The 22,064-nt window shown below is 42.6% G+C and overlaps 7 non-coding genes across 7 annotated transcripts; all 7 read right to left on the reverse strand.

Moving 5' to 3' along the window:
• Nucleotides 1-9,608: 9,608 nt before the first annotated feature.
• On the reverse strand, nucleotides 9,609-9,680 carry TRNAW-CCA (transfer RNA tryptophan (anticodon CCA)). Its single transcript has one exon. It is a non-coding gene; the product is annotated as a tRNA-Trp (tRNA).
• A 1,005-nt stretch (nucleotides 9,681-10,685) lies between these two features.
• Nucleotides 10,686-10,757, reverse strand: TRNAR-CCG (transfer RNA arginine (anticodon CCG)). Its single transcript has one exon. It is a non-coding gene; the product is annotated as a tRNA-Arg (tRNA).
• Nucleotides 10,758-11,762: 1,005 nt separating this feature from the next.
• On the reverse strand, nucleotides 11,763-11,835 carry TRNAW-CCA (transfer RNA tryptophan (anticodon CCA)). Its single transcript has one exon. It is a non-coding gene; the product is annotated as a tRNA-Trp (tRNA).
• Nucleotides 11,836-14,992: 3,157 nt separating this feature from the next.
• Nucleotides 14,993-15,064, reverse strand: TRNAW-CCA (transfer RNA tryptophan (anticodon CCA)). The gene has a single exon. It is a non-coding gene; the product is annotated as a tRNA-Trp (tRNA).
• Nucleotides 15,065-16,069: 1,005 nt separating this feature from the next.
• TRNAW-CCA (transfer RNA tryptophan (anticodon CCA)) lies at nucleotides 16,070-16,141 on the reverse strand. The gene has a single exon. It is a non-coding gene; the product is annotated as a tRNA-Trp (tRNA).
• Nucleotides 16,142-17,152: 1,011 nt separating this feature from the next.
• Nucleotides 17,153-17,224, reverse strand: TRNAW-CCA (transfer RNA tryptophan (anticodon CCA)). Its single transcript has one exon. It is a non-coding gene; the product is annotated as a tRNA-Trp (tRNA).
• A 1,010-nt stretch (nucleotides 17,225-18,234) lies between these two features.
• On the reverse strand, nucleotides 18,235-18,306 carry TRNAW-CCA (transfer RNA tryptophan (anticodon CCA)). Its single transcript has one exon. It is a non-coding gene; the product is annotated as a tRNA-Trp (tRNA).
• Nucleotides 18,307-22,064: the final 3,758 nt, after the last annotated feature.

Consider the following 22,064-nt stretch of genomic DNA (forward strand, 5'->3'; position numbering starts at 1 on the left):
ATTACTGGTTGGCCTGCCTCCTTGATCCTCGCTATAAAGGCAAATTGCAAAATATTATGCCACATGAGAACTTGGAACTAATATTAGCAACCAAGCAATCAACTCTTGTTGACCGTTTGCTTCAGGCATTCCCAGCACACAGCGCCCGTGATCGTTCTCACACGAGCTCCAGGGGGCAGCAGACCAGGAGTGTTAGGGGTGCACACATCAGAAGTGGTGTTGGACAGAGGGGTTTTCTGACCAGGTTGTGGAGTGATTTTGCTATGACCGCAGACAGGACAGGTACTGCTGCATCAATTGAAAGTGACAGGAGACAACATTTGTCCAGTATGGTTACAAACTATTTTTCATCCCTTATCGATGTTCTCCCTCAACCATCATTCCCATTTGATTACTGGGCATCCAAATTAGACATCTGGCCAGAATTGGCAGAATATGCATTGCAGGAGCTTGCTTGCCCGGCAGCTAGTGTCCTATCAGAAAGAGTATTCAGTGCTGCAGGTTCAATATTAACCGAAAAAAGGACTCGTCTGGCTACCCAAAATGTTGATGATCTAACAATCATTAAAATGAACCACAACTGGATTTCGAATTCTTTTGCCCCACCTTGCCCGGCCGACACCTACCTTTCCTATGAAAAGCTCTTGCCTGTGGACTACTGTGAATTACTTTTCTAATGTATTTCTTTGCTGCAGCTGATTGTCCAGCATACGACATGTTTACACCTCCCTAAATGGCCAAACTCCCCACACGGGGCCGTGGTATCGCGACTTGGCGCAAGCATCCGTGAGAGTGCTGTTTGTCTGAAGAGGTGGGTGTGCCCGCTTTTGGTCGACAGCACTGCCACTGGGTTCCTCATAGTACAATAAAGTGTCTCTGGTGGTGGTGGTGCGCACCCAACGTCAGACACACTGTTGTAACATGAGGGGCCCTGGGCCTGTACCGCCAGCCACAAGAGAGTTCACCCACCCCCAGGTCAAACATTGCTCTACCACTTCCACAGTTATCTCTCATACTTCCACCAATGTTTAGTCTATGCGTTGACATCCTTCCATTCCTGCCACTGACAATACCATTGTGTTGACATGTATGATGGTACTTAACATAGTCAGGGGTAGTGTCCTCTATTTACCAAAGTAAATACTTTGCGCCAAATTAGTAGGTCTGAAACTACGCAGAGGATCCCACCCCTGTACCTAATGATTGCACCCTTTAGTGTTTTTGTTTTGTTTTAATGCGAGACATTCACATTTATTTATTGTTTTGGACTACTAACTGGCAGACACTCATTACAATCGGCCTCCGCTGACCAGACCACTGCTGCCCGTGTACCCCTGTAAAAAATTTTAAATTGCCTACAGCTAGTCCAATTTTATTATGTTAGGCCTTCGAAGCCTGTCTGCGGTCCCTCCTTCCACTAGGCCTCCACTGACCTGTCTACTGCTGCCTGTGTACCCCTGGAACCAATTATAAAGTGCCTACAGCCAGTCCAATTTTATTATGTTAGGCCTTCGAAGCCTGTCTGCGGTCCCTCCTTCCACTAGGCCTCCACTGACCTGTCTACTGCTGCCCGTGTACCCCTGGAACCAATTTTAAATTGCCTATAGCCAGCCCAATTTTATTATGTTAGGCCTTTGAAGCCTGTCTGCGGTCCCTCCTTCCACTAGGCCTCCACCGACCTGTCTACTTCTGCCTGTGTACCCCTGGAACCAATTATAAAGTGCCTACAGCCAGTCCAATTTTATTATGTTAGGCCTTTGAAGCCTGTCTGCGGTCCCTCCTTCCACTAGGCCTCCACTGACCTGTCTACTGCTGCCCGTGTACCACTGGAACCAATTATAAAGTACCTACAGCCAGTCCAATTTTATTATGTTAGGCCTTCGAAGCCTGACTGCGGTCCCTCCTTCCACTAGGCCTCCACTGACCTGTCTACTGCTGCCCGTGTACCCCTGGAACCAATTACAAAGTGCCTACAGCCATATGTTATTATGTTAAGCCTTAGAAGCCTGTCTGCGGCCCGTTCGTTCTACTACTCCTACACTGACCAGACCACTGCTGCCCGTGTACCCCTGGAACCTATTTGAAAGTGCCTACAGTCCAATTTTATTATGTTAGGCCTTCGAAGCCTGTCTGCGGTCCCTCCTTCCACGAGGCCTCCACTGACCTGTCTACTGCTGCCCGTGTACCCCTGGAACCAATTTTAAATAGCCTACAGCCAGCCCAATTTTATTACGTTAGGCCTTCGAAGCCTGTCTGCGGTCCCTCCTTCCACTAGGCCTCCACTGACCTGTCTACTGCTGCCCGTGTACCCCTGGAACCAATTATAAAGTGCCTATAGCCATATGTTATTATGTTAGGCCTTAGAAGCCTGTCTGCGGCCCGTTCTTTCTACTACTCCTACACTGACCAGACCACTGCTGCCCGTGTACCCCTGGAACCTATTTAAAAGTGCCTACAGTCCAATTTTATTATGTTAGGCATTCGAAGCCTGTCTGCGGTCCCTCCTTCCACTAGGCCTCCACTGACCTGTCTACTGCTGCCCGTGTACCCCTGGAACCAATTTTAAATTGCCTACAGCCAGCCCAATTTTATTATGTTAGGCCTTCGAAGCCTGTTTGCGGTCCCTCCTTCCACTAGGCCTCCACTGACCTGTCTACTGCTGCCCGTGTACCCCTGGAACCAATTATAAAGTGCCTACAGCCATATGTTATTTTGTTAGGCCTTTGAAGCCTGTCTGCGGTCTCTCCTTCCACTAGGCCTCCACCGACCTGTCTACTGCTGCCCGTGTACCCCTGGAACCAATTATAAAGTGCCTACAGCCAGTTCAATTTTATTATGTTAGGCCTTCGAAGCCTGTCTGCGGTCCCTCCTTCCACTAGGCCTCCACTGACCTGTCTACTGCTGCCCGTGTACCACTGGAACCAATTATAAAGTGCCTACAGCCAGTCCAATTTTATTATGTTAGGCCTTCGAAGCCTGACTACAGTCCCTCCTTCCAATAGGCCTCCACTGACCTGTCTACTGCTGCCCGTGTACCCCTGGAACCAATTACAAAGTGCCTACAGCCATATGTTATTATGTTAAGCCTTAGAAGCCTGTCTGCGGCCCATTCTTTCTACTACTCCTACACTGACCAGACCACTGCTGCCCGTGTACCCCTGGAACCTATTTAAAAGTGCCTACAGTCCAATTTTATTATGTTAGGCCTTCGAAGCCTGTCTGCGGTCCCTCCTTCCACTAGGCCTCCACTGACCTGTCTACTGCTGCCCGTGTACCCCTGGAACCAATTTTAAATAGCCTACAGCCAGCCCAATTTTATTACGTTAGGCCTTCGAAGCCTGTCTGCGGTCCCTCCTTCCACTAGGCCTCCACTGACCTGTCTACTGCTGCCCGTGTACCCCTGGAACCAATTATAAAGTGCCTATAGCCATATGTTATTATGTTAGGCCTTAGAAGCCTGTCTGCAGCCCGTTCTTTCTACTACTCCTACACTGACCAGACCACTGCTGCCCGTGTACCCCTGGAACCTATTTAAAAGTGCCTACAGTCCAATTTTATTATGTTAGGCCTTCGAAGCCTGTCTGCGGTCCCTCCTTCCACTAGGCCTCCACTGACCTGTCTACTGCTGCCCGTGTACCCCTGGAACCAATTATAAAGTGCCTACAGCCATATGTTATTTTGTTAGGCCTTCGAAGCCTGTCTGTGGCCCGTTCTTTCTACTACTCCTACACTGACCAGACCACTGCTGCCCGTGTACCCCTGGAACCTATTTAAAAGTGCCTTCAGTCCAATTTTATTATGTTAGGCCTTCGAAGCCTGTCTGCGGTCTCTCCTTCCACTAGGCCTACACTGACCAGACCACTGCTGCCCGTGTACCCCTGGAACCAATTTTAAATTGCCTACAGTCCAATTTTTTTATGTTAGGCCTTCGAAGCCTGTCTGCGGTCCCTCCTTCCACTAGGCCTCCACTGACCAGACCACTGCTGCCCGTGTACCCCTGGAACCAATTATAAAGTGTCTACAGCCATATGTTATTATGTTAGGCCTTGGAAGCCTGTCTGCGACCCGTTCTTTCTACTACTCCTACACTGACCAGACCACTGCTGCCCGTGTACCCCTGGAACCTATTTAAAAGTGCCTACAGCCAAATTTTATTATGTTAGGCCTTAGAAGCCTGTCTGCGGCCCGTTCTTTCTACTACTCCTACACTGACCAGATCACTGCTGCCCGTGTACCCCTGGAACCTATTTAAAAGTGCCTACAGTCCAATTTTATTATGTTAGGCCTTCAAAGCCGGTCTGCGGTCCCTCCTTCCACTAGGCCTCCACTGGCCTGTCTTCTGCTGCCCGTGTACCCCTGGAACCAATTATAAAGTGCCTACAGCCAGTCCAATTTTATTATGTTAGGCCTTCGAAGCCTGTCTGCGGTCCCTCCTTCCACTAGGCCTCCACTGACCTGTCTACTGCTGCCCGTGTACCCCTGGAACCAATCATAAAGTGCCTACAGCCAGTCCAATTTTATTATGTTAGGCCTTTGAAGCCTGTCTGTGGTCCCTCCTTCCACTAGGCCTCCACTGACCTGTCTACTGCTGCCCGTGTACCCCTGGAACCAATTATAAAGTGCCTACAGCCATATGTTATTATGTTAGGCCTTAGAAGCCTGTCTGCGGCCCGTTCTTTCTACTACTCCTACACTGACCAGACCACTGCTGCCCGTGTACCCCTGGAACCTATTTAAAAGTGCCTACAGTCCAATTTTATTATGCTAGGCCTTCGAAGCCTGTCTGCGGTCCCTCCTTCCACTAGGCCTCCACTGACCTGTCTACTGCTGCCCGTGTACCCCTGGAACCAATTTTAAATAGCCTACAGCCAGCACAATTTTATTATGTTAGGCCTTCGAAGTCTGTCTGCGGTCCCTCCTTCCACTAGGCCTCCACTGACCTGTCTACTGCTGCCCGTGTACCCCTGGAACCAATTATAAAGTGCCTACAGCCAGTCCAATTCTTTTATGTTAGGCCTTCGAAGCCGGTCTGCGGTCCCTCCTTCCACTAGGCCTCCACTGGCCTGTCTTCTGCTGCCCGTGTACCCCTGGAACCAATTATAAAGTGCCTACAGCCAGTCCAATTTTATTATGTTAGGCCTTCGAAGCCTGTCTGCGGTCCCTCCTTCCACTAGGCCTCCACTGACCTGTCTACTGCTGCCCGTGTACCCCTGCAACCTATTTAAAAGTGCCTACAGTCCAATTTTATTATGCTAGGCCTTCGCAGCCTGTCTGCGGTCCCTCCTTCCACTAGGCCTCCACTGACCTGTCTACTGCTGCCCGTGTACCCCTGGAACCAATTATAAAGTGCCTACAGCCAGTCCAATTCTTTTATGTTAGGCCTTCGAAGCCTGTCTGCGGTCCCTCCTTCCACTAGGCCTCCACTGACCTGTCTACTGCTACCCGTGTACCCCTGGAACCAATTATAAACTGCCTACAGCCATATGTTATTATGTTAGGCCTTAGAAGCCTGTCTGCGGCCCGTTCTTTCTACTACTCCTACACTGACCAGACCACTGCTGCCCGTGTACCCCTGGAACCTATTTAAAAGTGCCTACAGTCCAATTTTATTATGTTAGGCCTTCGAAGCCTGTCTGCGGTCCCTCCTTCCACTAGGCCTCCACTGACCTGTCTACTGCTGCCCGTGTACCCCTGGAACCAATTTTAAATTGCCTACAGCCAGCCCAATTTTATTATGTTAGGCCTTCGAAGCCTGTCTGCGGTCCCTCCTTCCACTAGGCCTCCACTGACCTGTCTACTGCTGCCCGTGTACCCCTGGAACCAATTATAAAGTGCCTACAGCCATATGTTATTTTGTTAGGCCTTCGAAGCCTGTCTGCGGCCCGTTCTTTCTACTACTCCTACACTGACCAGACCACTGCTGCCCGTGTACCCCTGGAACCTATTTAAAAGTGCCTTCAGTCCAATTTTATTATGTTAGGCCTTCGAAGCCTGTCTGCGGTCCCTCCTTCCACTAGGCCTACACTGACCAGACCACTGCTGCCCGTGTACCCCTGGAACCAATTTTAAATTGCCTACAGTCCAATTTTATTATGTTAGGCCTTCGAAGCCTGTCTGCGGTCCCTCCTTCCACTAGGCCTCCACTGACCAGACCACTGCTGCCCGTGTACCCCTGGAACCAATTATAAAGTGCCTACAGCCATATGTTATTATGTTAGGCCTTCGAAGCCTGTCTGCGACCCGTTCTTTGTACTACTCCTACACTGACCAGACCACTGCTGCCCGTGTACCCCTGGAACCTATTTAAAAGTGCCTACAGCCCAATTTTATTATGTTAGGCCTTAGAAGCCTGTCTGCGGCCCGTTCTTTCTACTACTCCTACACTGACCAGACCACTGCTGCCCGTGTACCCCTGGAACCTATTTAAAAGTGCCTACAGTCCAATTTTATTATGTTAGGCCTTCGAAGCCGGTCTGCGGTCCCTCCTTCCACTAGGCCTCCGCTGACCTGTCTTCTGCTGCCCGTGTACCCCTGGAACCAATTATAAAGTGCCTACAGCCAGTCCAATTTTATTATGTTAGGCCTTCGAAGCCTGTCTGCGGTCCCTCCTTCCACTAGGCCTCCACTGACCTGTCTACTGCTGCCCGTGTACCCCTGGAACCAATCATAAAGTGCCTACAGCCAGTCCAATTTTATTATGTTAGGCCTTCGAAGCCTGTCTGTGGTCCCTCCTTCCACTAGGCCTCCACTGACCTGTCTACTGCTGCCCGTGTACCCCTGGAACCAATTATAAAGTGCCTACAGCCATATGTTATTATGTTAGGCCTTAGAAGCCTGTCTGCGGCCCGTTCTTTCTACTACTCCAACACTGACCAGACCACTGCTGCCTGTGTACCCCTGGAACCTATTTAAAAGTGCCTACAGTCCAATTTTATTATGTTAGGCCTTCGAAGCCTGTCTGCGGTCCCTCCTTCCACTAGGCCTCCACTGACCTGTCTACTGCTGCCCGTGTACCCCTGGAACCAATTTTAAATAGCCTACAGCCAGCCCAATTTTATTATGTTAGGCCTTCGAAGCCTGTCTGCGGTCCCTCCTTCCACTAGGCCTCCACTGACCTGTCTACTGCTGCCCGTGTACCCCTTGAACCAATTATAAAGTGCCTACAGCCATATGTTATTATGTTAGGCCTTAGAAGCCTGTCTGCGGCCCGTTCTTTCTACTACTCCTACACTGACCAGACCACTGCTGCCCGTGTACCCCTGCAACCTATTTAAAAGTGCCTACAGTCCAATTTTATTATGTTAGGCCTTCGCAGCCTGTCTGCGGTCCCTCCTTCCACTAGGCCTCCACTGACCTGTCTACTGCTGCCCGTGTACCCCTGGAACCAATTATAAAGTGCCTACAGCCAGTCCAATTCTATTATGTTAGGCCTTCGAAGCCTGTCTGCGGTCCCTCCTTCCACTAGGCCTCCACTGACCAGTCCACTGCTGCCCGTGTACCCCTGGAACCTATTTTTAATTGCATAGAGCATCCTTTTTTTAATAGTAGGCGTACAAAGTCTGCCTGCGGTCCACTATTGAAAAATAAAAATAAAGATTATTATTGTCCTCCACTGCCCAGAGCAATGCTGCCTGTGTACCCCTGTAACCTTTTTTAAACTGCAATGAGCCACATTTTTGGTTTAAGGCCTACTACCTGTGTCTGTCTGCGCCACTCAATACAGCTGTCTTCCTTTGAAAAAAGCAGAGCGTCAATAGTCTTGTTTTCAGCCTCTAGGAATTTGAAAACTGCATTGGGGCTACAACTTTGGTAGGTCCTACTAACAGTGTCTGCCGCCCCAAGGTGTTCCCCATGTTTCGTCCACATTGCTTCGATCTTCCTACTCTCGTTTAGTAGTTGGTGAAAACTACACTGCATTAGGCCTACAAATTTAGTATGGGGTGTAGAGAGACGGTGTGTTACACTCCAAGGTGTTCCCCATGTTTCGTCCACATTGCTTCGATCTTCCTACTCTCGTTTAGTAGTTGGTGAAAACTACACTGCATTAGGCCTACAAATTGGGTATGGGGTGTAGAGACGGTGTCTTCCGCTCCAAGGTGTTCTCCAGGTTGCCTTTCCTAAGCTTCTATCTTCAGGCTCTTGTTAAATAGTGCTTAAATGGAACAACTGCATTTGGTGTACTAGTTGGTTTGGGGCCTACTAACAGTGTCTGCCGCTCCTTGCTGTTCTCCTGGTTTCCTGTCCTGAAATTCCATTTTCAGGCTCTCGTTAAGTAGTTGTTAATGTTAGACTGCATTTGGCCTACTAGTTGGGTTGGGGCCTACTATCGGTGTCTGCCACTCCTTGCTGTTCTCCTCCACTGAACAAAGCTGTGCCGCCTGTTTACTGCTCTTGCCAATTTTGAACTGCATTTAGACTACTTACAGATTTGGGCCTACTCTCTGTGTCAGCCTCTCATTCCAGTTGTCTTCCACTGAACAAAACAATGCCCCCTGGTTAGTCCTGTTAACAATTTTGAACTGCATTTAGCCCACTTTATTCTTTGGGCCCATATCTGTTTCCCCCTCATCCTGCCCATTGCCCAGCCAGTGATAGATAAGTCTGCTGGTACATTGACCCATAATGCAACATTCCCCGTGTACGCTACACTGCAAGATTGTGACCCTGCTGAAAGTCAGGTCCCCCTTCCCGCATACCATGCCAACTTACACGGGGACAAAGAGGAAGGTGCAGATGAAGGTGCAGGTTCCTTCATCAGGTGGGGGGAGGAATACTCATTGGCGACGTCACTGGCACAGGGCCTCTCATAGTACGCAAAAGTGTTGCTGCAGGTGGGAGGCGCCCCCGCCGTGCAAACACACTGCTGTACTTTGAGGGGCCCTGTGCCAGTGCCAATGCCAACGAGTGGGCCCCCCCTGCTTGCTCAAGATCACAGCACTTGCAAAGTTGAAATACTTACCTCTCCCTGCTCCACTGCCGTGACGTGGTCCAGATTTACTGGGCCCACTAATTACTTGAACCAGCCCTACCCCCCACAACTTTAGCCAAATGACCCCCAATTTCAAATGCCTTCCAATTATTATAAGCTAAATTACGATTGACAAGCTTCTGTAACAAGAATGGATGTTTTTGCCTTTAAAATGGGCAGTGTAGGTGTTTTCCTGGCCTCCACTCACTGCCGACTATGCTCCCCCATTGACTTGCATTGGGTTTCGTGTTTCGGTCGATACCCGACTTTTCGCGATAATCGGCCGATTCCACTCGACTCGACTTTTAAGATAGTCGGGTTTTGCGACACACGGCTCGACTCCAAAAAGGTCAAGGTCGCTCAACCCTATTGATCAGATGTTAATCTACATAACTTAAATAAAACACATTTTTAAACACTTTGCCTACAGGTGGCAACAAAGTTGAATTTTTCTATTGTCAGTGGAATTACTCAGTTTCCGTTTTCAATCTTAACACAAGCATCGATGAAGTTATGAAAAAGCTTCTTAACCCTGATGTGATATCAACACGTAGCCTTCTTTACTGGAGTCAGAAGCGCTACTATTGTGCACAAGGTCAGTTGAAAAGCATGTTTGCTCCAATACAGTGAAACAGTTATTTGACCGCGACGTGATTTGAACACGCAACCTTCTGATCTGGAGTCAGACGCGCTACCGTTGCGCCACGAGGTCAGTTGAAAGCATATACGCCCAATACTTCTCATGAAAAGTGCACGAGATAATATCTGGAAGCCATCAGGAAACTTGCAACTTTTACTCCCATTTTGGAAAAGATATAAACAAGGATGAATTAAGATCATGACATTCTGATTCAGGGATTTCCAGTTTAAAATTTAAAATCTAATAATAAACTCTCTTTTCTTACAAATTCAAAGATGACAATGGCATGAACAAAGTGTTAGCTGTTCCCGGCAAGGATTATTTTTTTTATGTTTTGGACTCAATTCTCAAATGATATTTTTCATCACAGTATTGTTGATAAGATGTTAATCTACATAACTTAAATAAAACACATTTTTAAACACTTTGCCTACAGGTGGCAACAAAGTTGAATTTTTCTATTGTCAGTGGAATTACTCAGTTTCCGTTTTAAATTTTAACACAAGCATCGATGAAGTTATGAAAATATGAAAGAGCTTCTTGACCCTGATGTGATATCAACACGCAGCTTTCTTTACTGGAGTCAGAAGCGCTACCATTGTGCACAAGGTCAGTTGAAAAGCATGTTTGCTCCAATACTTCACATGAAAAGTGCATGAGATAATATATGGACCCCATCTGGAAATTTGTTACTTTTAATCACAGTTTATAAAAGACATAAACAGGGCTGAATTAAAATCATCACATTCGGATTCATTGATTTCCAGTTTAAAATTAAATATCTAGTAATAAGCCCTCTTCTCTTAGAAATTCAAAGAAGACAATGGCATGAAAAAAGTATTGGCTGTTCCCGGCATGGATTTTTTTATGTTTTGAACTCAATTTCCAAATTATATTTCTCAACAAAGTATTGTTGATAAGATATTAATCTATATCATTTAAATAAAACACTTATCAAACACTGCGCTGACACATGACAACAACGTTGAGCTATTCTATTGTCAGTTGGATTACGCAGTTTCTGTTTCAATCTTTACCCAAGCATCGATTAAGTTATGAAAAGTTGATAGAGTTACTTGACCTCGACGTGATTTGAACATGCAACCTTCTGATCCGGAGTCAGACGCGCTACCGTTGCGCCACGAGGTCAGTTGATAAGCATGTACGCCCAATACTTCTCATGAAAAGTGCTCGAGATAATATCTGGCAGCCATCAGGAAACTTGCAACTTTTAATCCCATTTTGGAAAAGATATAAACAAGGATGAATTAAGATCATGACATTCTGATTCAGGGATTTCCAGTTTAAAATTTAAAATCTAATAATAAACTCTCTATTCTGACAAATTCAAAGATGACAATGGCATGAACAAAGTGTTAGCTGTTCCCGGCAAGGATTATTTTTTTTATGTTTTGAGCTCAATTCCCAAATGATATTTTGCATCAAAGTATTGTTGATAAGATATTAATCTACATAACTTAAATAAAACACATTTTTAAACACTTTGCCTACAGGTGGCAACAAAGTCGAATTTTTCTTTTGTCAGTGGAATTTCTCAGTTTCCGTTTTCAATCTTAACACAAGCATCGATGAAGTTATGAAAAGATGAAAGAGCTTCTCGACCCTGATGTGATATCAACACGCAGCCTTCTTTAATGGAGTCAGAAGCACTACCATTGTGCACAAGGTCAGTTGAAAAGCATGTTTGCTCCAATACTTCACATGAAAAGTGCATGAGATAATATATGGACCCCATCTGGAAATTTGCTACTTTTAATCACAGTTTAGAAAAGACATAAACAGGGCTGAATTAAAATCATCACATTCGGATTCATTGATTTCAAGTTTAAAATTAAATATCTAGTAATAAGCCCTCTTCTCTAAGAAATTCAAAGAAGACAATGGCATGAACAAAGTATTGGCTGTTCCCGGCATGGATTTTTTTATGTTTTGAACTCAATTCCCAAATGATATTTCTCATCAAAGTATTGTTGATAAGATATTAATCTATATCATTTAAATAAAACACTTTTCAAACACTGCGCTGACACATGACAACAAAGTTGAGCTATTCTATTGTCAGTAGGATTATGCAGTTTCCGTCTCAATCTTTACCAAGCATCGATTTAAGTTATGAAAAGATGATAGAGTTACTTGACCTGACGTGATTTGAACACGCAACCTTCTGATCTGGAGTCAGACGCACTACCGTTGCGCCACGAGGTCAGTTGAAAAGCTTGTACTCCCAATACTTCTAATGAAAAGTGCACGAGATAATATCTGGAAGCCATCAGGAAACTTGCAACTTTTACTCCCATTTTGGAAAAGATATAAACAAGGATGAATTAAGATCATGACATTCTGAATCAGGGATTTCCAGTTTAAAATTTAAAATCTAATAATAAACTCTCTTTTCTTACAAATTCAAAGATGACAATGGCATGAACAAAGTGTTAGCTGTTCCCGGCAAGGATTATTTTTTATGTTTTGAACTCAATTCCAAAATGATATTTTTCATCACAGTATTGTTGATAAGATATTAATCTACATAACTTAAATAAAACACATTTTTAAACACTTTGCCTACAGGTGGCAACAAAGTCGAATTTTTCTATTATCAGTGGAATTACTCAGTTTCCGTTTTCAATCTTAACACAAGCATCGATGAAGTTATGAAAAGATGAAAGAGCTTCTCGACCCTGATGTGATATCAACACGCAGCCTTCTTTAATGGAGTCAGAAGCGCTACCATTGTGCACAAGGTCAGTTGAAAAGCATGTTTGCTCCAATACTTCACATGAAAAGTGCATGAGATAATATATGGACCCCATCTGGAAATTTGCTTCTTTTAATCACAGTTTAGAAAAGACATAAACAAGGCTGAATTAAAATCATCACATTCGGATTCATTGATTTCCAGTTTAAAATTAAATATCTAGTAATAAGCCCTCTTCTCTAAGAAATTCAAAGAAGACAATGGCATGAACAAAGTATTGGCTGTTCCCGGCATGGATTTTTTTATGTTTTTAACTCAATTCCCAAATGATATTTCTCATCAAAGTATTGTTGATAAGATATTAATCTATATCATTTATATAAAACAGTTTTCAAACACTGCACTGCCACATGACAACAACGTTGAGCTATTCTATTGTCAGTAGGATTACGCAGTTTCCGTTTCAATCTTTACCCAAGCATCAATTAAGTTATGAAAATATGATAGAGTTACTTGAGACCGACGTGATTTGAACACGCAACCTTCTGATATGGAGTCAGATGCGCTACCAATGGGCCATGAGGTCAATACAAAAGCATGTACGCCCAATACTTCCCATGAAAAGTGCACGAGATAATATCTGGAAGCCATCAGGAAACTTGCAACTTTTACTCCCATTTTGGAAAAGATATAAACAAGGATGAATTAAGATCATGACATTCTGAATCAGGGATTTCCAGTTTAAAATTTAAAATCTAATAATAAACTCTCTTTTCTTACAAATTCAAAGATGACAATGGCATGAACAAAGTGTTAGCTGTTCCCGGCAAGGATTATTTTTTTTATGTTTTGAACTTAATTCCCAAATGATATTTTTCATCACAGTATTGTTGATAAGATGTTAATCTACATAACTTAAATAAAACACATTTTTAAACACTTTGCCTACAGGTGGCAACAAAGTCGAATTTTTCTATTGTCAGTTGAATTACTCAGTTTCCGTTTTCAATCTTAACACAAGCATCGATGAAGTTATGAAAAGATGAAAGAGCTTCTCGACCCTGATGTGATATCAACACGCAGCCTTCTTTAATGGAGTCAGAAGCGCTACCATTGTGCACAAGGTCAGTTGAAAAGCATGTTTGCTCCAATACTTCACATGAAAAGTGCATGAGATAATATATGGACCCCATCTGGAAATTTGCTACTTTTAATCACAGTTTAGAAAAGACATAAACAGGGCTGAATTAAAATCATCACATTCGGATTCATTGATTTCCAGTTTAAAATTAAATATCTAGTAATAAGCCCTCTTCTCTAAGAAATTCAAAGAAGACAATGGCATGAACAAAGTATTGGCTGTTCCCGGCATGGATTTTTTTATGTTTTGAACTAAATTCCCAAATGATATTTCTCATCAAAGTATTGTTGATAAGATATTAATCTATATCATTTAAATAAAACACTTTTCAAACACCGCGCTGACACATGACAACAATGTTGAGCTATTCTATTGTCAGTTGGATTACGCAGTTTCCGTCTCAATCTTTACCCAAGCATCGATTAAGTTATGAAAAGATGATAGAGTTACTTGACCTGACATGATTTGAACACGCAACCTTCTGATCTGGAGTCAGACGCGATACCAATGCACCACGAGGTCAGTTGAAAAGCATGTACGCCTAATACTTCTCATGAAAAGTGCACGAGATAATATGTGGAAGCCATAAGGAAACTTGCAACTTTTACTCCCATTTTGGAAAAGATATAAACAAAGATAAATTAGGATCATGACATTCTGATTCAGGGATTTCCAGTTTAAAATTTAAAATCTAACAATAAACTCACTTTTCTTACAAATTCAAAGATGACAATGGCATGAACAAAGTGTTAGCTGTTCCCGGCAAGGATTATTTTTTTATGTTTTGAACTCAATTCCCAAATGATATTTTTCATCAAAGTATTGTTGATAAGATGTTACTCTACATAACTTAAATAAAACACATTTTTAAACACTTTGCCTACAGGTGGCAACAAAGTCGAATTTTTCTATTGTCAGTTGAATTACTCAGTTTCCGTTTTCAATCTTAACACAAGCATCGATGAAGTTATGAAAAGATGAAAGAGCTTCTCGACCCTGATGTGATATCAACACGCAGCCTTCTTTAATGGAGTCAGAAGCACTACCATTGTGCACAAGGTCAGTTGAAAAGCATGTTTGCTCCAATACTTCACATGAAAAGTGCATGAGATAATATATGGACCCCATCTGGAAATTTGCTACTGTTAATCACAGTTTAGAAAAGACATAAACAGGGCTGAATTAAAATCATCACATTCGGATTCATTGATTTCCAGTTTAAAATTAAATATCTAGTAATAAGCCCTCTTCTCTAAGAAATTCAAAGAAGACAATGGCATGAACAAAGTATTGGCTGTTCCCGGCATGGATTTTTTTATGTTTTGAACTCAATTCCCAAATGATATTTCTCATCAAAGTATTGTTGATAAGATATTAATCTATATCATTTAATTAAAACACTTTTCAAGCACTGCGCTGACACATGACAACAACGTTGAGCTATTCTATTGTCAGTAGGATTACGCAGTTTCCGTTTCAATCTTTACCCAAGCATCGATTAAGTTATGAAAAGATGATAGAGTTACTTGACCCCGACGTGATTTGAACACGCAACCTTCTGATCTGGAGTCAGACGCGCTACCGTTGCACCACGAGGTCAGTTGAAAAGCATGTACGCCCAATACTTTTCATGAAAAGTGCACGAGATAATATCTGGAAGCCATCAGGAAACTTGCAACTTTTACTCCCATTTTGGAAAAGATATAAACAAGGATGAATTAAGATCATGACATTCTGATTCAGGGATTTCCAGTTTAAAATTTAAAATCTAATAATAAACTCTCTTTTCTTACAAATTCAAAGATGACAATGACATGAACAAAGTGTTAGCTGTTCCCGGCAAGGATTATTTTTTTTATGTTTTGAATTCAATTCCCACATGATATTTTTCATCACAGTATTGTTGATAAGATGTTAATCTACATAACTTAAATAAAACACATTTTTAAACACTTTGCCTACAGGTGGCACAAAGTCGAATTTTTCTATTGTCAGTTGAATTACTCAGTTTCCGTTTTCAATCTTAACACAAGCATCGATGAAGTTATGAAAAGATGAAAGAGCTTCTTGACCCTGATGTGATATCAACACGCAGCTTTCTTTAATGGAGTCAGAAGCGCTACCATTGTGCACAAGGTCAGTTGAAAAGCATGTTTGCTCCAATACTTCACATGAAAAGTGCATGAGATAATATATGGACCCCATCTGGAAATTTGCTACTTTTAATCACAGTTTAGAAAAGACATAAACAGGGCTGAATTAAAATCATCACATTCGGATTCATTGATTTCCAGTTTAAAATTAAATATCTAGTAATAAGCCCTCTTCTCTAAGAAATTCAAAGAAGACAATGGCATGAACAAAGTATTGGCTGTTCCCGGCATGGATTTTTTTATGTTTTGAACTCAATTCCCAAATGATATTTCTCATCAAAGTATTGTTGATAAGATATTAATCTATATCATTTAAATAAAACACTTTTCAAACACTCCGCTGACACATGACAACAACGTTGAGCTATTCTATTGTCAGTAGGATTACGCAGTTTCCGTTTCAATCTTTACCCAAGCATCGATTAAGTTATGAAAAGATGATAGAGTTACTTGATCCCGACGTGATTTGAACACGCAACCTTCTGATCTGGAGTCAGACGCGCTACCGTTGCGCCACGAGGTCACTTGAAAAGCATGTACGCCCAATACTTCTCATGAAAAGTGCACAAGATAATATCTGGAAGCCATCAGGAAACTTGCAACTTTTATTCCCATTTTGGAAAAGATATAAACAAGGATGAATTAAGATCATGACATTCTGAATCAGGGATTTCCAGTTTAAAATTTAAAATCTAATAATAAACTCTCTTTTCTTACAAATTCAAAGATGACAATGACATGAACAAAGTGTTAGCTGTTCCCGGCAAGGATTATTTTTTTTATGTTTTGAACTCAATTCCCAAATGATATTTTTCATCACGGTATTGTTGATAAGATGTTAATCTACATAACTTAAATAAAACACATTTTTAAACACTTTGCCTACAGGTGGCGACAAAGTCGAATTTTTCTATTGTCATTTGAATTACTCAGTTTCCGTTTTCAATCTTAACACAAGCATCAATGAAGTTATGAAAAGATGAAAGAGCTTCTCGACCCTGATGTGATATCAACACGCAGCCTTCTTTAATGGAGTCAGAAGCGCTACCATTGTGCACAAGGTCAGTTGAAAAGCATGTTTGCTCCAATACTTCACATGAAAAGTGCATGAGATAATATATGGACCCCATCTGGAAATTTGCTACTTTTAATCACAGTTTAGAAAAGACATAAACAGGGCTGAATTAAAATCATAACATTTGGATTCATTGATTTCCAGTTTAAAATTAAATATCTAGTAATAAGCCCTCTTCTCTAAGAAATTCAAAGAAGACAATGGCATGAACAAAGTATTGGCTGTTCCCGGCATGGATTGTTTTATGTTTTGAACTCAATTCCCAAATGATATTTCTCATCAAAGTATTGTTGATAAGATATTTACATCTACATAAGATAAGATATTTCATTTACATAAAACACTGCACTGCCACATGACAACAACGTTGAGCTATTCTATTGTCAGTAGGATTACGCAGTTTCCGTTTCAATCTTTACCCAAGCATCGATTACGTTATGAAAAGATGATAGAGTTACTTGTCCCCAACGTGATTTGAACACGCAACCTTCTGATCTGGAGTCAGACGCGCTACCGTTGCGCCACGAGGTCAGTTGAAAAGCATGTAGGCCCAATACTTCTCATGAAAAGTGCACAAGACAATATCTGGAAGCCATCAGGAAACTTGCAACTTTTACTCCCATTTTGGAAAAGATATAAACAAGGATGAATTAAGATCATGACATTCTGATTCAGGGATTTCCAGTTTAAAATTTAAAATCTAATAATAAACTCTCTTTTCTTACAAATTCAAAGATGACAAAGGCATGAACAAAGTGTTAGCTGTTCCCGGCAAGAATTATTTTTTTATGTTTTGAACTTAATTCCCAAATGATATTTTTCATCACAGTATTGTTGATAAGATGTTAATCTACATAACTTAAATAAAACACATTTTTAAACACTTTGCCTACAGGTGGCAACAAAGTTGAATTTTTCTATTGTCAGTGGAATTACTCAGTTTCCGTTTTCAATCATAACACAAGCATCGATGAAGTTATGAAAAGATGAAAGAGCTTCTCGACCCTGATGTGATATCAACACGCAGCCTTCTTTAATGGAGTCAGAAGCGCTACCATTGTGCACAAGGTCAGTTGAAAAGCATGTTTGCTCCAATACTTCACATGAAAAGTGCATGAGATAATATATGGACCCCATCTGGAAATTTGCTACTTTTAATCACAGTTTAGAAAAGACATAAACAGGGCTGAATTAAAATCATCACATTCGGATTCATTGATTTCCAGTTTAAAATTAAATATCTAGTAATAAGCTCTCTTCTCTAAGAAATTCAAAGAAGACAATGGCATGAACAAAGTATTGGCTGTTCCCGGCATGGATTTTTTTATGTTTTGAACTCAATTCCTAAATGATATTTCTCATCAAAGTATTGTTGATAAGATATTTACATCTACATAAGATAAGATATTTCATTTACATAAAACACTGCACTGCCACATGACAACAACGTTGAGCTATTCTATTGTCAGTAGGATTACGCAGTTTCCGTTTCAATCTTTACCAAAGCATCGATTAAGTTATGAAAAGATGATAGAGTTACTTGACCCCGACGTGATTTGAACACACAACCTTCTGATCTGGAGTCAGACGCGCTACCGTTGCGCCACAAGGTCATTTGAAAAGCATGTACGTCCAATACTTCTCATGAAAAGTGCACGAGATAATATCTGGAAGCCATCAGGAAACTTGCAACTTTTACTCCCATTTTGGAAAAGATATAAACAAGGATGAATTAAGATCATGACATTCTGATTCAGGGATTTCCAGTTTAAAATTTAAAATCTAATAATAAACTCTCTTTTCTTACAAATTCAAAGATGACAATGGCATGAACAAAGTGTTAGCTGTTCTCGGCAAGGATTATTTTTATTATGTTTTGAACTCAATTCCCAAATGATATTTTTCATCACAGTATTGTTGATAAGATGTTAATCTACATAACTTAAATAAAACACATTTTTAAACACTTTGCCTACAGGTGGCAACAAAGTCGAATTTTTCTATTGTCAGTGGAATTACTCAGTTTCCGTTTTCAATCATAACACAAGCATCGATGAAGTTATGAAAAGATGAAAGAGCTTCTCGACCCTGATGTGATATCAACACGCAGCCTTCTTTAATGGAGTCAGAAGCGCTACCATTGTGCACAAGGTCAGTTGAAAAGCATGTTTGCTCCAATACTTCACATGAAAAGTGCATGAGATAATATATGGACCCCATCTGGAAATTTGCTTCTTTTAATCACAGTTTAGAAAAGACATAAACAGGGCTGAATTAAAATCATCACATTCGGATTCATTGATTTCCAGTTTAAAATTAAATATCTAGTAATAAGCCCTCTTCTCTAAGAAATTCAAAGAAGACAATGGCATGAACAAAGTATTGGCTGTTCCCGGCATGGATTTTCTTATGTTTTGAACTCAATTCCTAAATGATATTTCTCATCAAAGTATTGTTGATAAGATATTAATCTATATCATTTAAATAAAACACTTTTCAAACACTGTGCTGACACATGACAACAACGTTGAGCTATTCTATTGTCAGTAGGATTACGCAGTTTCCGTGTCAATCTTTACCCAAGCATCGATTAAGTAATGAAAAGATGATAGAGTTACTTGACCCCGACGTGATTTGAACACGCAACCTTCGGATCTGGAGTCAGACGCGCTACCTGTTATGATTTGGTAATTCAGTACCACAATGGACATAGAAGTCAGAGCACATACAGTGACCTGACTATAACCCAAAAACATAGAACGAGCTCTGAGACGTGGAAACTCTGCTGACCGCAATCCCTAATCCTCTCCAACACACTAGAGGTAGCCGTGGATTGCACCTAATGCTCCCTATGCAACTCGGCACAGCCTGAGAAACTAGCTAGCCTGAATATAGAAAATAAGCCTACCTTGCCTCAGAGAAATACCCCCAAAGGAAAAGGCAGCCCCCACATATAATGACTGTGAGTAAGATGAAAAGACAAACGTAGAGATTAAATAGATTTAGCAAAGTGAGGCCCGACTTTCTAAACAGAGCGAGGATAGGAAAGGTAACTTTGCGGTCAACACAAAACCCTACAAACAACCACGCAAAGGGGGCAAAAAGACCCTCCGTACCGAACTAACGGCACAGAGGTACACCCTCTGCGTCCCAGAGCTTCCAGCAAGCAAGAAAAAACAAATAAGCAAGCTGGACAGAAAAAAGCAGCAAACAAAATAACAAAAGCGGAACTTAGCTATGCAGAGCAGCAGGCCACAGGAACGATCCAGGAGGAAACAGGTCCAATACTAGAACATTGACTGGAGGCCAGGCACTAGGTGGAGTTAAATAGAGCAGCACCTAACGACTTCACCACATCACCTGAGGAAGGAAACTCAGAAGCCGCAGTACCACTCTCCTCCACCAACGGAAGCTCATAGAGAGAATCAGCCGAAGTACCACTTGTGACCACAGGAGGGAGCTCTGCCACAGAATTCACAACAGTACCCCCCCTTTGAGGAGGGGTCACCGAACCCTCACCAGAGCCCCCAGGACGACCAGGATGAGCCATATGAAAGGCACGAACAAGATCGGGAGCATGGACATCAGAGGCCAAGACCCAGGAATTATCTTCCTGAGCATAACCCTTCCACTTAACCAGATACTGGAATTTCCGTCTTGAAACACAAGAATCCAAAATCTTCTCCACAATATACTCCAACTCCCCCTCCACCAAAATCGGGGCAGGAGGATCAACAGATGGATCCATAGGTGCCACGTATCTCCGCAACAATGACCTATGGAATACGTTATGAATGGAAAAAGAATCTGGAAGGGTCAGACGAAAAGACACAGGATTAAGAACCTCAGAAATCCTATACGGACCAATGAAACGAGGTTTAAACTTAGGAGAGGAAACCTTCATAGGAATATGACGAGAAGACAACCAAACCAAATCCCCAACACGAAGTCGGGGACCCACACAGCGTCTGCGATTAGTGAAACGTTGAGCCTTCTCCAGGGACAAGGTCAAATTGTCCACTACATGAGTCCAAATCTGCTGCAACCTGTCCACCACAGTATCCACACCAGGACAGTCCGAAGACTCAACCTGCCCTGAAGAGAAACGAGGATGGAACCCAGAGTTGCAGAAAAACGGCGAAACCAAGGTAGCCGAGCTGGCCCGATTATTAAGGGCGAACTCAGCCAAAGGCAAAAAGGACACCCAGTCATCCTGATCAGCAGAAACAAAGCATCTCAGATATGTTTCCAAGGTCTGATTGGTTCGTTCGGTCTGGCCATTAGTCTGAGGATGGAAAGCCGAGGAAAAAGACAAGTCAATGCCCATCCTAGCACAAAAGGCTCGCCAAAACCTCGAAACAAACTGGGAACCTCTGTCAGAAACGATATTCTCTGGAATGCCATGTAAACGAACCACATGCTGGAAGAACAATGGCACCAAATCAGAGGAGGAAGGTAATTTAGACAAGGGTACCAAATGGACCATCTTAGAGAAGCGATCACAAACCACCCAAATGACTGATATTTTTTGAGAGACGGGAAGATCTGAAATAAAATCCATAGAGATATGTGTCCAAGGCCTCTTCGGGACCGGCAAGGGCAAAAGCAACCCACTGGCACGAGAACGGCAGGGCTTAGCCCGAGCACAAATCCCACAGGACTGCACAAAAGAACGCACATCCCGCGACAGAGATGGCAGCCAAAAGGATCTAGCCACTAACTCTCTGGTACTAAAGATTCCAGGATGACCAGCCAACACCGAACAATGAACCTCAGAGATAACCTTATTCGTCCACCTATCAGGGACAAACAGTCTCTCCGCTGGGCAACGATCAGGTTTATTAGCCTGAAATTTTTGCAGCACCCGCCGCAAATCAGGGGAGATGGCAGACACAATTACTCCCTCTTTGAGAATACCCACCGGCTCAGATAAACCCGGAGAGTCGGGCACAAAACTCCTAGACATGGCATCCGCCTTCACATTTTTAGAGCCCGGAAGGTACGAAATCACAAAGTCAAAACGGGCAAAAACAGCGACCAACGAGCCTGTCTAGGATTCAACCGCTTGGCAGACTCGAAATAAGTCAAGTTCTTATGATCAGTCAAGACCACCACGCGATGCTTAGCTCCTTCAAGCCAATGACGCCACTCCTCGAATGCCCACTTCATGGCCAGCAACTCTCGATTGCCAACATCATAATTTCACTCAGCAGGCGAAAACTTCCTGGAAAAGAAGGCGCATGGTTTCATCACCGAGCAATCAGAACTTCTCTGCGACAAAACAGCCCCTGCTCCAATCTCAGAAGCATCAACCTCGACCTGGAATGGAAGCGAAACATCTGGTTGACACAACACAGGAGCAGAAGAAAAA

Source organism: Ranitomeya imitator, chromosome 4, assembly GCF_032444005.1.
Source record: "Ranitomeya imitator isolate aRanImi1 chromosome 4, aRanImi1.pri, whole genome shotgun sequence".
Lineage (NCBI taxonomy): Eukaryota > Metazoa > Chordata > Amphibia > Anura > Dendrobatidae > Ranitomeya > Ranitomeya imitator.